This window comes from Topomyia yanbarensis, chromosome 2, assembly GCF_030247195.1.
Source record: "Topomyia yanbarensis strain Yona2022 chromosome 2, ASM3024719v1, whole genome shotgun sequence".
Taxonomy (NCBI): domain Eukaryota; kingdom Metazoa; phylum Arthropoda; class Insecta; order Diptera; family Culicidae; genus Topomyia; species Topomyia yanbarensis.
In genome coordinates this window covers 103,854,849-103,867,336 of record NC_080671.1, presented here as the reverse complement: position 1 = coordinate 103,867,336, position 12,488 = coordinate 103,854,849, and the positions used below count along the sequence as shown (strand labels likewise).

Here is a 12,488-nt window from a genome sequence, read left to right as displayed (position 1 = left end):
AATGTGTCTTAAAACTAGGGTGACCATATTAGACGAGTAAAAAACCAGGACAGTCGTAAGGGGCCCTGCCTTCCCGTTGATGCAACTGGCCTTTTTTCAGGTTTTCGGTAGTGAAAAAATTTCGAGTTCAATTTCTGCATATAGTTCAAGCCAAACGGGTCTTTATTTCGTGAGAATGAGCTCACCGAACACTACTTCACATTTACACACATGCGGCTCTTTCTATGCCAATCAACGAAAACTGGATGCAGATGTTGGAGAATCTATAATTGAGCGAATCAGACGAAATATCTACAGATCATCCGCGAAGGACAGACGTAAAGTCTTTAGCACTAAATGTACATCATTGAAGTATAACGAAAACATCAACAGTATCACTTGCCTTCCATGAGGTATTTGTTGATGTTGAAATACCTAAATGTGGGTACCCGGAAATCTCTTTCGTGAAGTAGGATCGAAATTAAAAATTAAAATTAAAAGTGATTAAAAATATCTGCGTTTTAGAGGCCATTCTATGTAGTCTATATATGCTTGACGAAAATAAATAAATTTCTGATTGTTATATCATGGTTCGAGTTATCAAAAGCGGCAGATTAGTTGTTGGTGGATCACGACATTCCACACTCTTTATTATGTAGAATATCGTAGGATGTTTGAAACAGAAGGTAAGCCGCTGTTAAACATCAGGATGTGACGCCATGTTGATCATCGTCAAGGTATTGCTGTCAATGAGCCTTACGCGGTACCATAATTTAAAAAGATTTTTGGAAGAATATTCTCTGATCATAACATTGAGAACCGTGTTTTAAACATCATGAGGACTTTTGGAAAATGTTGGGAAGTCGATTTTGTAGCTTATCTCTTAGCCGAAATCCCATAGTTGTCATATTTCTTCAACGTAAAATAAAATAACTGCCTGAATTATCTTGGCTTCATTTTTGAAAATATGCTGTAAAATAAGGATTAGAGACAATTTGAATAGGTTGATTGTCTATGAAACATACACACCAAATTCAATTCAGCAATTTCTCAACGGACATGTAGTCAGCAAATTTAGAAACTGATATCCTAGTAGAGTGAAATTTGTTTGCTGATTTTTCGTGAAATATTTTACGAGTCTTAGCTATGAAACGTCACTTTGACTGAGATCTCAGCAAAAAAATTGTTTATTGAGATCTTAACTGTTGAGATTTCGGCAAAAGATGCGAAAAAAGCAAAGATTCGGTAGAAAAAAATAAATGTGTAAACTTGCTCACCGAAAACTTACATACATTTCAACATTCGTTGAAAATGTTTTTTTAGATTGCGTTGAGTTCAGACAAAAATGAATATGGGTAATAACAAGAATAACGTTTCGAAAACAAGTTGGAGGATGATAAAAAATGACGTTTACAGTTTGTCTCTACCAGGTCAGGAACGGCTTTTGATTTTTGTTGTATTATCAATTATATGAATACCCTCTAAGCAGGATTGAAATTAATAAATATTTCAATATATTTCAAGATAGTGGCTATTAACGGTGTATATTTGAGTGCTGAATTTTATTTATTTATTTATTTATTTATTATCTTCATCTTTGACGCAGAGCGTCATACAGACTGTTATTTAAACTAATTACATATGTACGTTTTATCACAAAAGTCACTGCATATCACATTTATATTACATTTCATATACATAACCTTACATATACATTAACACTTACACACCAAAAAATTATGAATTTTATCATTGACGTAATTGCAAACATGACACAATTTAACAACCTGTAATTCTCGAAATGACGAAACATTAACGTGTTCCGTTTAATTTTACATGAAACATATACTTTACATGCGCAATGACACAAAATTACACTTACTGCCATTGAAAACAAACGCCATATGTTGAGTAAAATTACACGATTTACAAAAATCAACGTCATGTAAAATTAAAACCAAACGTAAAACTAAGTCATTTTTGATGCTCGTATATGTCAGGGTCAGGAGACGTAAATTTACACGATTTTTTCTAGGTGTGTATTCAGCAGGTTCCCATAAATTAAATTTCTCGTGAAATTCCCGAAAGCAAGTCCCTCTCGGCCAAGTTGACGGTGACAATGCAGCATTTCTCAGTTTCAAATCAACTCCAACCTTGAACGAAATGAAAGGCATCGAAACTACTTCTTTCCAGTTTGGCACAAGTTTTTTCACAACGACAGGGTTCTTTCCGAGCGATTTTGTTACCACATCCGCGATGTTCCTTTCAGTAACTGAATTTTTCGCTCTCGTGAAGAATTGAATGTCGTGCTAAAACTACGTTTCTAGGACTTGTTGTCAAGTTGTGAGCTTGAATAATGAAGAAAAGTAAAAAAAAAGCTCGATAAATTTTTAACGGTTATGATCACATTCATTCGCAACTGTCAAATTTCGATGTTAAGTAACGTTGAAGAAATTCAAAACGTAAAACTACCCATCTTCTAATAAAATAATTTTGGCGGTTAGGGGACGGGCATAACCTAGTTGGTAAATCGATTGCCTTGTACACAGCTCACCTGGGTTCAATTCCCAACCCTGCACATAGGGTTAGAGATTTTTCTAAAAGAGATTTCTCTAACCCGAAAAGAGGCGAGTGACTCCAAGGTTAAACCCTCTATAATCAAAATAAAAAAATGGCGGTTAATTTACTCTTCAAACAAATTCGAGACTTTATGTCTCCAGTAAAGTTTTCGAAAATGCTATTTCAAACAACTTTTTAAGATATGAATATCCCATATTTTCAGAGTATCGAAATGTGGTAGTAGAAAACCTTTACAACAAGTTATTCTGATATTACTTTATTTGATAAAACTGGCTTAAACAAATCCTAAATATTAAAAAAGAACTAGGGGTTTGCCCAGAAACATAAAGAGTGTTTCCGTTTTTTGGAGATAGCATCAATTCCGCACTAGCTTAGTCCTGTCACTAAGTTAGTGTCGAATTCTGATGAGAAGTCTGTTTAAACGCAATAAACAATTTTCTCCTTAGTGCAGAAAAAATAATTTTTACCTAAATGTTTCTCCATTAAGTAGAAATATAGCATGTTGTTTTATATCTCGATATGCTGCATTCATGTAGCCTGCATATTTTCAACAAATTTTGTTTATAATGACATTATCAATAACTTTGCTGAAGGCGCCAAGTCTCTTACTATTTTTGAAGAGTTCATTCTCCATAATTATCTCTATGAGAATTAATCACTAAAATGTTTATATTGAAGTATGCGCTATTTTATGTTGGAAAAGTACGCGAAGTTGTCAAACTTTTAAAGTAAGGGATTTTTAAATTTGGTGATCTTTAACGTTGAAAATGTTTTCGAACTCATAATAAATTTTAGCATTTTCCGAAAAAAATTACGATTTTCATCACGCCCCCCCCCCCAACCAAACTTAATTTCTGGCTACGCCACTGTATTGACGTCTCACTTAATTCCCTTTTTACGAACTGGAAACATGTTTGCGGATTTCAAACAATCCATCTTAAACTTGTCACTGGCAAGAGATGCTAGTACGATTGGAATAAGGGTAGTCACCCAAACGTCGATGTGACTTATTAAAAGTTGTAGAAGATTGAAAGATGATTTAAACCAAGAAGAAGCTCAGCTATTTATCGTTTCATTAACATCGATAGCGCTCTTGGAAGAGCAAAACCAGGACAAATCAAGCATTTATCTCGAGGTCCCAGAACACCAGAACAGTCTATCAAAAACCAAGACATGTCCTGGGAAACCAGGACGTCTGGTCACCCTACTTAAAACTGAGTTCGAAATCGTGGTCAATATGACCCGCTAACACCTTTTTCGTTACAAAAAGTTAACGCCTAAAGAAGGTTAAATATTCCTAAACATTCTGAATCCAAAATCCTTCTAAAGGTTCTCCAAAATTTGTCTAAAATTTGCTGAAAATTGCTGGATTCTTTAGAAATCTCCAAATCTCTTTGATATCTTCAGTAATCTATCGAAACCTTCGGAAATTTCTTTAATTCTCCTGAAAGGTCTGACAAATTGCTTGTTTTTCAAAAATGTTTGAATTTAATATATCTTTGATGGAATATTGATAGTTCAAAAACATTTATAAGCGATCATTTCAGTCTGCAAAAACGGAATGTTAATAAATGTTTGTTAATTACTATTTTTCATTCCAACAATACTGATTCTGTGAGATAGTATGTTGAATAAGCATAGCCATTACCACTACGCCCTGATCCACCCAATTCCAAACCATTCTCGGTATATCCCTCCATTCGGGAACTACTCACCCATTCCGAGTATCTGCGCACATTTCCACATTGACCTGCATCCCCAGTGACATGTGGTGCACACTCTGTAACGACTCTTTCGGATTTATTTGAGCAAAATTCACCGCCTGCTGCGACGCTTTCCCACGCTCTCGAGAGCAATGTGCTGCAATTGTTGTGCATTATGTTTACACGCCCCAATGGAAATTGCAGAGTGGTGAATGGATAACAAAACAACCACACGCACATAACTGTCTGACCTAGCCTAGCCACCACGGCACTGCACTGTACTGGATGTGGCTGACTGGCTGACTGGTTGGTGAAAACATGTTGCGCATAGGAATATGTTTGCTGTTGATTGAACTGCGTCGATCAAGCGTACCGCGTACTTGAAATTAATTGGTGTATCAGACAAGGATGATGGCTACAAGGCCAGCGAAAAGACGAAGTAACGCATGGATTTTCCTAGCTTGATCATGCAAACTGCGAAGTGGTAATCGAACACTGCCTAGCCTGAATCTGTGGTAAACATAAAATCTAAGTAAAACTAATTTACTTTTCCATGAAGCAGGTGTTAGTAGTAAAGTAGCATTGGTTTTAATAAAAAAGTTTTTACAACAGACAGCTTTCGAGTATGCACCTTTACTTTTTTGAATATAGTTAACGCTACTGTGGTTTGAATAAAAAATGGGGCACTATATGTTGTTGTTCTAGTAGAGCATTTGCCATGGAAAGTTTTTTTATTAATATGCTAACATTTGGCCAATCATGCGATACATTTTCTAACCATGTATAGATGAAAAGACAAATCAAGAATAAAACTGTTTTTTGGATAACCTACAATAACTGAAATGATTACACTAATTGAATAATCCCTTGCCATTCATCAATCAATTGTTGAGTATTCAAAAAACAAACGAATAGTAGGCTAGAAACAAATTGCACCCTGGCTACTAGCAGTTTGGTATTTTCACCAAAAATCATCGTTTTCGTTTTGCCATTCTCGGAGATAATATTATACTTTTGCTTTTTAGAGGATCAAATATACGAAAAAAAAGAAATGTTGGCTAATACTCAATATTTCACAAGAGATTTTTCTAGATTTCGAATAATTACGGTGATGCAGCAGACCAATTCGTACGTAAAAAACCCTTTCATTCCAAATTATAATTGTAGCAATTCTGCAAGAAACCTGTTTCACATAATTCCCATGACGTAGCTAGTTTTCTGCTGACTCCACGTGCAAGTTTGTATATGTTTAATTATTCCACTAATAAATGAGACCGTTGCTGTTTACTGTGGGAAAAATAATTATCCTTTCACCCGAGCACCACCCCACCCACCGGATGTGTAAGTAAGCACACACTGCTGCACGTGTAAGATAGGATTAATGCTTGAGCAACAATTAAAGGAAAAAGACTCCCTGCTCTAACGAGCGGGCGGCGACACACGGTGCTTAGGACGGGCCTCATTAGACCCCGCCCCGACAACTGGGAACTCTGCTTTTCACTTGTCGTCGTCAACCAGCCGGTCCAAGAGCACGGAAATGAGCATGATTTAGCACCGAGAACCGGTTGGAGCAGAGACTCCCCAACCGAAATGGCACAGGTGGAATTGGTTGTGTGAATAACCTGTACCGGCCCAACTTTGACTGCGACTACGAACAGGGGGGCACAGATTCTTGTTAGACACAATGGTAAACTGGAGTGCACAGACGGAGTAATTTTTAGTGAAAAGCTGGATTTGGTTGGTTTTCTTGATTAAAATTCGTCCCTTCTAACGGGGCATGTGATTACAGTTGTTGGTTGTGTTAACGATTGTGAAATACAAGACCGCAACGATTGCGGAGTGGTTTACATATTGTACCCTTAATAGTAGGTATTTTCGTTTCTTCTGTATTTTTTTTCTTTTATGAAAGCTGCGATATACTTGGGTGAAACGCCTAACTCCTACCAGCAGAAGACAAAAGATTCTACACATTTCCTCTCGATCATGTCCATATGAGTGCTGGTTTTCCGTTAGAAGTTTATAACTGCTTGGTTCTAGAATACTTCTCCGTTTTTCATATTGTTTTCGTTTCTCTTAGTCTTAAATTTGCCGAAAGTAGTCAACAAAATCGATACAACATATTTGCTTTTTGAGTACAAAAGTCAATTTTTGGGCGCTAGAAACTTCGCATGGTTGAAGGTTGGGTTCACCATTTTGGATTTTAATACTTTGGCAAAAGTCAATTTTTGTCTTCAAGACATCTTCTCCATACAAAAAGTTAAGTTTCAGATGATGAATCGTTATGAAACACTTGCCATCTTGAGTTTTGGTCCGTCGAAAGGGATTCCGAAATGGCGGGGAAGACTCGGGCAGGCGAATATGCTGGATTATATCACCTTCAAATATTTGTAATTGTGCAATTGAAACAGAAGTTGCCCTATCGGAAGAGTTAATATCGTGATATAGAAAACAAGTATGATAAAATCAACCCAGCATTTGAAGACATATTTCAAAGTTTCACTATTAGGTTATGTGCAGCTTTAATTGTTTTTTTTGAAGTAGAATACTTCTAACGTTTCAATATGGGGTCCCGTTTCAAAAATTTCAGTTGAGAAATTTTCCCAGGTTTGAAATGCGAGTATCTTCCGTTCTACTGGACGAAATCGCAATATTTTTGCACTATCTGATCGGAAATTTGTGCACGTATATCGTATTAAATTTCGGAATTACTGCGACTACTATAAATAAACCAAAACAAGGATTTTCAGAAAATCCTTCGGAAACAGCGAGGAAAATGCGCAATTTGTCAGCATATCCCACGCAGAGCCGTCAAAAAGGAGCATGTAAGCGTTTCATTACATACGGGAATGTTATATATACAGGTCACGCGAGCTTGTTTTGTATCAGTGGGTGCTCGCTTACCACACGAGCAACATGCTCGTCCGGACGGTACAATGAGCGGTATCATGTTTGCGTTCCCGTACCAAGCGTCATCGCCAGGTTCTTCGTGATAAAATCCAGGGAATCACCAAATCTGCCAGTCGGCGTCTGGCTCGTCGTAGTGATGTAAAATGCATCTCCAATTTAATCTACGAATGCTGATGGTGTGCAGAAAAATGTCATCCGAGATGCCGTGACCTACACTGAACACGCCAAGCGCAAAACCGCAATGAATGTCGTCTATACTCTGAAGCGGCAGGGACGCACTTTGTATGGATTTGGAAGTTGAAAAGGTAGAACTCACTTGTATCATTATAAAAAGGCCCTTTTCAGGGCCACCAAAATCATTTCAAAGAATGAGTTTGCATTTTCTGTTTCATGGACTGTTTCTCCCTGGAGAGCTATTTGGGTTAAACCCTAAATTATGATTTATTTCAGTACGCAAATTGCAAATATGGTCAGAAACAAACTGGAGTGAAGTGAATTTTTACTAGGCGCATTCAAAAAAGGTTTCAATTCTCAAACATTTTACAAAGGTGCCGTATTACATTACTCTCTTTACCCTTAGTGTTCGATAATCTCCGTAGTGGAAACACAATTTCAATTTTGTTCTTTATCAAAAATATGTGGTCGACCAACCAAGGGGTGGAGCTACGACGAACACATATTGAGGACAACACAAAAAAGGACGAGCTTACGTTGTGCTGTAGTCAGGTATAAAAACTCAGCATGCTGTTGCTTACGCTCAGTTCGTTTCCAGCATCAGCATGCAGCAGTTCGTTTGTAGCATGTTCCGCAAAATTCAAACCGCCGTCCATTTGCTGCTGTCACAGAAGAGTTGGCCAAGCACGCCGTCTTCGATGGCACCAAAACTGTTACCATATACACCAGCACCAAGTAAATTTCGAAAACTGCCCAAAGAAAAGGCCCTTTTCAGGGCCATCAATTTATCGACAAAGAATGAAATTGAAGTTTTGTTATTACAAGCATCAGCTTGTCAAGAGCGTTGGATGGTAAGTGAGCCACTTGTGAACAATACCGTCGCTTTCACGAGAATGGCACAAAATGAAAAGTTATTTGTGACAGTTTAGTGTAATGATTCAATTTACAAAAATCGAACGTTTCGATATAGGGGCTCCGTTTCAAAATTTTCGGCCAGAATGCTGCCTGTTTTTTCAAACGTGAAAATCTGCTGTTGTATTGAATGAAAACCTTCGATTTTTGCGCTGATTGGAAATAGTTGTGACTAATTCTGTAGAATGTACAATTACTGAAAATAACGGATTTTGTGAAAGCAGTGGTTGGTCCATACAATTCGATTCCAAGCCAGACTAGTTTTCGTTGGAAGGTCCACCTCTGACAATAGAAGTAAACTTTTTTACTATGAATTCAACTACAACTTCCTTGAAAACAGCACAGCTAAAAAACTTTTGGGAAAAACGCGCAAACCTAAATTTTTCACTATAATGGAAACTGCCTGTGCCCAGCCGCACAGCATCATCAAGATTGATAGTAATTCAAGCCGGGAGGAAAGAGGTTGTAAGGCAATGGAAAACGAAAATTTCATTTATATCTTACTGGAATATAATTGGCTGGTCCTGAAAAGAACTTGTTGGTTTGTGGTTTATTTTGGGTCACAATTTAGGCCTGCTCGATTGCTGATAGCTGTGAATTTCTCGCAGGGCGACAGTTTCTGTTCAGTAGTGATGAGGCTTCCTAACGCCAACCGTGACTGGAGTACTTTTACACGACCTTCGTTGCTTACTGCTTGCGGGGAGGCTTTCCTCTGGTGGACTTACGAGCGGTATGTTTGGTACGGGCCATTTATCAACAAAGAATCGAATTAAAGTTTTGTTATTACAAGCATCCGAAAGTAGCTTGCCAAGAGCGTTCGATGGCAAGTGAGCTACTTGTGAACAATATCGTCGATTTCACGTAGAATGACACAAAAGAAAAAGTTATCTTTTGTTTGTTTGTTTACAGTTTCGTGTTTACTGGGCGCATTCAAAAAAGGTTTCAATTCTCAAACATTTTACCAAGGTGCCGTATTACATTACTCTTTTTACCCTGAGTGTTCGATAACCTCCGTATTGGAAACACAATTTCAATTTTGTTCTTTATCAAAAATATGTGGTCGACCAACGAAGGGGTGGAGCTACGACGAACACATATTGAGGACAACACAAAAAAGGACGAGCTTACATTATTGTGCTGTAGTCAGGTATAAAAACTCAGCATGCTGTTGTTCACGATCAGTTCGTTTGCAGCATCAGCATGTAGCAGTTCGTTTGCAGCATCTCCCGCAAAATTCGAACCACCGTCCATTTGCTGCTGTCAGAAGAGTTGGCCAAGCACGCCGTCTTCGATGGCACCAAAACTGTTACCATATACACCAGCACCAAGTAAATTTCGAAAACTGCCCAAAGAAAAGGCCCTTTTCAGGGCCATCAATTTATCGACAAAGAATCGAATTGAAATTTTATTACAAGCATCAGAAAGTGGCTTGCCAAGAGCGTTGGATGGTAAGTGAGCCACTTGTGAACAATATCGTCGCTTTCAAGTAGAATGGCACAAAATAAAAAAGTTATTTGTGTGATTTGTAGACAGGTTAGTGTAATGATTCAATTTACAAAAATCGAACGTTTTCTAACATTTCGATATAGGTGCTCCGTTTCAAAATTTTCGGCCAGAATGTTGCCTGTTTTTCTAAAAGTGAAAATCTGCTATTGTACTGAATGAATATCTTCGATTTTTGCGCTGATTGAAAATAGTTGTGACTAGTTGTGTAGAATGTTCAATTACTGAAAATAACAGATTTTGTGAAAGCAGTGGTTGGTCCATACAATTCGATTCCAAGCGAGCCAGACTAGTTTTCGTTGGAAGGTCCATCTCTGACAACAGAAATAAACTATTTTATTTTGAATTCAACTACAACTTCCTTGAAAACAGCACAGCTAAAAAACTTTAGGGAAAAACGCGAAAACCTAAATTTTCCACTATAATAAAAACTAGTACCCCCGCCGCACAGCATCATCAAGATTGATAGTTATTCAAGCCGGGTGGAAAGGGGGTGGGAGGTTTTAAGGCAATGGAAAATTTCATTTATAATAATAATACTTTATAATTGGCTGGTCCTGAAAACAACTTGTTGGTTTGTGGTTTATTTTGGGTCACAATTTAGGCCCGCTCGATTTCTGATAGCTGTGAATTTTTCGCAGGGCGACTGTTTCTGTTCGGTAGCGATGAGGCTTCTTAACGCTAACCGTGACTGGGGCACTTTTACATGGCCTTCGTTACCAACCAGCCCCTGTCAAGGACGACGTCTCTGTACAGCCAGCATCACTGCCATGAAAGGCAAAACATTGATTTTGAGCCGAATGATTAGAAGCTGTATTTAGTTACAAAATGTCGATTAAATTAAATTATTAAATCATCCCACAAGATGCAAAACGTCGTGTGAAATGCTTGAATATCGAGCATAGTGCCGAACATAATTCTTTGTTTGGGGCTTTATAGCTATAACGCCCCATATATGTCGGTCGCTGTCAAACTCCATATGATGGTATAGGGTTGCCAGGGAGTTGTTGCCAACTGCTTGCGGGGAGCCTTTCCTCCGGTGGACTTACGGTTTGTTTGGTACAGGTCATGTAGCGAAAAATTCTGATCTGCTACTTCTCTAATGCTGGTAGTAGGACGACGGTCAAACGCTCGTTTGCGTGCCTTCATTCATAAAAGTTCAACAATATTTTCAAAGAATGTTGCAAATTGTCAACTTGATAATTCCAAAAATACTCCAAATAAACTATGAATGTGCTAAAGTCGACAAAATCGCATAGAAATTGCTTATTCCAGAGCAGAATTTACCGGTCTAAAGTGTATTCTACTTCACTCCGGTTATGTCTCTGACATTACCCACCCATCCTTTTTTCACTCACCTTTCAAATATTTAGATGTAGGTCGTAGTATCGTTCTGAAAATAAAAAAAACAGGATTAAACACATAAATTTCAGACTTTTTCAGTGCATCGATATAATACATGTTTGGAAATGGCCCAAGCTAAATGAATTTATTTGGCACAGCAGAGTAGGTAGGTACACAAAAATATTCGCACAATTCGCACCAGGCAGGCACACAGAATCGTTGACCTCGCGCAAACAAAAAGTAGGCGCGATTCATCGGTGAAGGGGGGTTTCGGTCTGACTGCGCTGGTGAATCTTCCCGGCCTGCTGCAATAAAGCAGCCGGGTGTTCAGGAACCTGTCTTTGGGATATTTTTTTTGGTTGCTGAATTCAGCTCTCAGCCTTTTGAACTTCGTTCGTTTTACATTCCTGGCTGGCCATGTTTTGTGTTTTGTGTTTTCGTATTCGTCTTTTCGTTTTTTGCATGTTGCAGGAGTGTTCGAAACGATGATGCGAGAATGGTGCTAGTGAGTATTTATTCGACTCATGATTTAATTTCAGGTGCAGAATATGTCCTGTATCTTTGAGATATGTGAATTTTTATACTAATTTTTTTCCAAATATTCATAAAATAGATAAATATATAAATCAACAGAACTCTAAAGAAGATTTGTTAAACACAGTGCCAACTCAAATTGATACAGATAATTAACCTTTATACTGAGCAGAGCAGCAAATTTTGACAGGTTAATTTTGTCTAAGGTTATGTGAGCGTGAAATTCCAAAACTGCGTACAATCTGCTGCCTCAGGATCGATCTGCAACACAAAACTAATTATATGTACAGTGCACCGTTAAGTATTCTGGGAACGTGCAAAATGCCATGAAAAGGTTTCTACCTGAGGCGAACGTCTCGAGTCGAGAGCGTCCCATAGCGGCCTTGCACCGCGTTGCATTAGCAGTATAACAACTTTATAACTGCTCTATAATAGCACTAAGTGCATACGCATATAGAGCTGACGATAATGCTGTATTTCTGATGTGCCTGTATGCATTTATAATGCTAAAATAGAGCATGATTGCATTCTAAATGCTGAAATGAGGTTTAATACATTACGGAAAAATCCGTTCATAAATAAATAAAATGCGCTTACTGAAAGATAAAATGTATTTCAAACAAACTGATGCTCTTTCTATTCAGTTTCACCATGTATGTGATGTTGTACTGATAGGATTAAGAAGTTATCTCTTAGCCGAACAACTTATTTCTGTTAACAACATGGACCAGTATGTTGAGTGTGACAATATTAGAGTCTAGATTCCCGTGTATTATGAAGCTAACTCAATAGAGGTACGGCTACACGATCTGTCTCCGTATACATCCGATACCATTAGTTCATGTCGAAACA

General features: G+C 37.9%; 1 protein-coding gene across 7 annotated transcripts in view; it reads right to left on the bottom strand.

Annotated features, from left to right (window-relative positions):
• LOC131679053 (uncharacterized) overlaps nucleotides 1-12,488 on the bottom strand; it is a 402,206-nt gene that overhangs the window by 180,336 nt on the left and 209,382 nt on the right. For 5 of the 7 annotated variants that reach the window (XM_058959599.1, XM_058959600.1, XM_058959601.1 and 2 more), the window contains one exon: nucleotides 11,117-11,151. The exons of the other annotated variants lie outside the window; for them this stretch is intronic. The gene's annotated coding sequence lies outside the window, so the exon portion shown is untranslated. The remainder of the gene's footprint in view (nucleotides 1-11,116; nucleotides 11,152-12,488) is intronic. 7 annotated transcript variants of the gene reach the window in all.